At 55.2% G+C, this 4168-nt stretch overlaps 1 pseudogene; it reads right to left on the reverse strand.

Annotated features, from left to right (window-relative positions):
- Positions 1 to 1543: 1543 nt before the first annotated feature.
- Positions 1544 to 3853, reverse strand: LOC128598378 (filamin-C-like; annotated as a pseudogene).
- Positions 3854 to 4168: the final 315 nt, after the last annotated feature.

The following is a 4168-nucleotide window of genomic DNA, read 5'->3' on the forward strand; positions in this document are numbered from 1 at the left end:
TCAAACCCCTCTCCTCACCCCCTCCCTCATGGGCATGGCCACCGCCTGGGGCGCCCAGCCTGACCCCAGAGGGCAGCTTGCAGGAAGCTGGGAGGGGGTGGGCCTTTGGTTCCTGCTGATGGTCCAGAAGGAGTCCCTGAAAATAAACCCAAGTCCATCACTCTGATGTCCTGGGAAAGCCCGTTCCCCTGCCCCTTTGGGTTGCTGCATGACCTTGGCATTCCCAGATCAGCGTTTACTCCTCTCTCACCTGGAAAAAGAAAAGTAGACTGAACTGGGTTCAAATCCCTGCTTGGCCAAGTCTATGTGGCCTTAGATCACTAACTTCTCTGTGCCTCAGTTTACCTGTATGTAAACTGGGATCCCACACTACTTTATAGACTTGCAGTGAGGATTAAATGAGATTACGTAGACAAAAAAGTGAGGGAACGCAGGCACATGGTAAGTACTCAGTAAATAATAAATAACAGTAAATGCTACTCCTGGTCTCCAACATCAAGAACACCCAGTGCACCCCTCACTGTGCACCCCTCTTTCTCCACCCCTACCTCTGCCCTAGCAGCTCCAGGCTTGACCCCCAAAGCCAAAGTCTCCTTTCCCAGCTGGGCCTGGCCTCGTTTTCCAGCTCTTGAGCTCAGGCCCGGCCTGTGGGTGAGCCTGAGTAGGGGGCAGTGATGGGCCGGAAGTGAGGAAAGCTGCCCACGTGGACTGTTAGGCTGGGACACTCCCCAGTGCAGCTGGGAAGCAGAGGGTTGGGGCCCCAAGCTCACAGGCAAAGAGGGACATTGAGGGTGGGGCTGTGATTCCTGCCAAGACATTCTTCCTCTAGCCATAAAGACCAGAAATCAGGAGGCACCCCCTCCCCACAGCCAGGCAGGGACTGAAGGGACCCCAGCCCACTCTCCAGGTATCTTAAGGCTCCTGAGGGAAGCCTGTCATCAGCACTGAGCCCTAGCCCTGGTGGCCTGGAGCTGGGGTCACAGACAGTGGGAAGCCAGGGCCAGCCAGCCAGAAAAGGAACGAGGAAGTGGTGATGCTATTCCCACCAGGTTTAAGGAAACTGGTTTCCGTTGCTGGGTGCCTGTTTTAAGACAAGCCCTCTGGGAGGCTGGGTGGAGAGGCTCTGGTGGGGCTGCTGCTGGAGCAGGTCCTGGGCCTGATGCTGATCCCTCTGTGACCTCAAGCAAGTCATTTCACTTTTGTAGCTGATTTTTCTTAGCTGTGACTAAGGTCTAATAGCATCTACCTCACAGATTGTGAAGGTTAATGAATTAATACCAGGACAGCACTTGGCACACAGCCTAGCGCTTCTGACTTCTCTTATGTAATCTCTAATCTTCACCCTAATAGGGGTGCCAGTATTCCCATTTCACAGAAAAGAATCCGAGAGAATTGGGGCAAACAGTTCAAAGTCACACTGGGAAGACACAGTGCTCTGGCCCCACAGCCCCCCGTCTAGCCCCTGTGTGGCAGCCTCTAGCCCAGAGCCTTCCCCAGTCTGCCCTCCTGTCACATTAGAGGGAAGGGACACTGCCTTGAGACAGACAAGGCCCTCCAACCCCTGAGGGCATGTGGGGAGGGGAGTCTGTGCCATTCATGTCACCCCCAAGGCAAGTGTTTATAGTGTCTGATTCAGTGCGTGTGCATCTGGGTGTGGCACATTTGCGTGTCTGTGAGTGTGTGTTTGGCCAGAGGTGGGGGCTGAGGCTGGGGGAGGCACTTCTGGGATTCAGGGCACATTGACTTTGAAGGGGCTTCCAGGGACACTTTCATCACCCCACTTGACAATGAGGATGTAGTCCCCTTTCTCCTTGACTGTGTAGGTGACGTCGCACACCCAGTTCCCCATGTGCTTCACGTATACCTCCTCACATGGGGTCTTGGGTCCGTGCACACCCACCATCATCATGTTGGTGCCTGGACAGGGAGGCAGAGGGACTCGGTCACTCCAGAGCCAGCCCACACCCTGCTCCCCGATGGCTTCTTGCTCCCACCCACCGCATCCCTGCAGACAAGCCCACCCTTGTTCAGTGCTCTCCCCTCCCCTCCAGCCTGCCTGCTTTGCTGCAGTCCACGGTGAAGGAGTTCTTCTGGCCCACAAAGGCCTGGGACAGTCCAGGGCCCTGTGTCATCACCTTGCTAGCATCTGAGGAGAACTTAGGGATGGAACTGTAGCTGGAGTTCCAGTCTCCACCAGAATTGTGGATGTTTTGTGAAGCCAGGGACCTGAGGGGCAGATGGGGTGGCCATAAGCTGGGTCAGATGGGCTTCCTGCCCTTCCCCTGCAGTGGGCTATCAGCTGGCACTGTCACCCTGCTGGACTCTCTACCTGAGCACTCACTGCATCCTGGGAGCACAGCCCATTCGCAGCCAGGCCCAGCTGCCAGCTCCAGTCCCTACTTGGCCTCAGGTCTTAAGGCCTGAGGCTCTGTCCCTCACCCTTACAGGCTTTGGGAGCTCAGCTAACTCACAGGGTAAGGGTCTTGCTTAGGAAGGAACACACATCCAACTCATCCTTCCCTCAGCCTCAAGAAGGGAAGCTTGCTAAGCATGTATTCTGAGGAATATTTATTCTTTGAAACAAGAACTGTGGGGAGCCATGAAGAAGAGAAGTAGAGCTAAAGCTTGGGAGCCCCTACAGGATGAGCTGAATCAAGTAGGGGACCAGGCTGAAGAGGAAGGACTGGATTGTTTATATTTTTGAGACTGAGTCTTGCTCTATTGTCCCAGGCTAGAGGGCCATGGCATCAGCCTAGCTAACAGCAACATTAAACTCCTGGGCTCAAGCGATCCTCCTGCCTTGGCCTTCTGTGTAGCTGGGACTACAGGTGCCTGCCATGATGCTCAGCTAATTTGTTTCTATTTTTAGTAGAGAGATGGGGTTTCACTTTTGCTCAGGCTGGTCTTGAATTCCTGAGTTCAAAAGATCATCCCTCCTCTGCCTCACAGAGTGCTAGAATTATATAGGCATGAGCCATGGCACCCAGACCAGACTCATGCACAACTCCAGAGGATGGGTGCTGCAGAAGGCCAGCCCTGCCTCTATTCCTGGCAACTTGACCATGATGTTTGGGAACAGACTCTGACCTAGATGAGAGTGGCCATCAGGAACATAACCAGGCCGAGCTGGGCTGCAGGCTGGGCAGACTGCCTCCCACCTGGCATTCTCTTGTGTCCTTGGCCTTGAAGGGGCTGCTCACAATGTGCTGGGAGCCAATGTACTCAATGGCAATGAGGTAGCTGCCACGGACATGGGAGTATAAGTGACCACATGGCCCTCAGGATACTCCCAACAGTCCAGCAGCACCTTCAAGGGGCAGTCAGATGGTGACAGATGACACACCTGGGGGCCAGAGGAACCAAGGCTGTAGGCAACAAGGGCAAGGGCTTGTGGCCTTAGAGTAAGCCTGCCCCCCGATCCCTAGGCAGTCTCTGCCAGGATTCTGGGTGCAGAAGTTCCACCCTGCCTCCAGCACAAGGCAGTTTCTGGACTACTGGCTGAGTATCCCTAAAGGCTCCCCTGCTCCCCAGCCCCAGAGGCACTTACCAGTACTGCCTCCTTCAAGCCCAGGACTATAGGATGACACCAAGCCTGGGTCCCCAGCCTGGCTTTGCTCCCCAAGGAGATCTTGAAAGGGCTTCCAAGGGTGTGGGCACTGTTGAACTTGACATTGATGGAGTGGACACTGTTCTCATGGGTGATGAAATGGATGGTAGGCTTATCTGTGGGAAGACGGTTGGGGGGTGAGCCTCCATCCTTCCCCTCCCCTTTCAGAAGGTCCTGCCATGGCAGGGGGTGGGCAGGCAGGGCCAGCTTACCACTGTCCAGCTCAGAGACGTAGCACTCTTCCATGGCTCCCAAGGGCATGTGAGCCTCCATCCTTCCCTTCCCCTTCCCAGAAGGTCCTGGCATGGCAGGAGGTGAGCCAGCTCACCCTTGTTCAGCTTGGAGATATAACACTCCTTCATGACTCCCAAGGCAGATGTACCCTGGCATCTATCACACCATGTACCCCATTCATCTGCACCACAAGGGACGCTGGCTGGTTCACCTTGAGCCCTGCTTCCTGCAAAGGCCACAGAGATGCTCAGACTCCTAAGAGGACCTGGTCTACAGTGGTCTTTGTGGGGCACCATTCTGCTCTCACAGTAAGCCCAGCCCGAAGGC

The sequence above is a fragment of the Nycticebus coucang genome, chromosome 11 (genome assembly GCF_027406575.1).
Source record: "Nycticebus coucang isolate mNycCou1 chromosome 11, mNycCou1.pri, whole genome shotgun sequence".
NCBI classification, from domain to species: domain Eukaryota; kingdom Metazoa; phylum Chordata; class Mammalia; order Primates; family Lorisidae; genus Nycticebus; species Nycticebus coucang.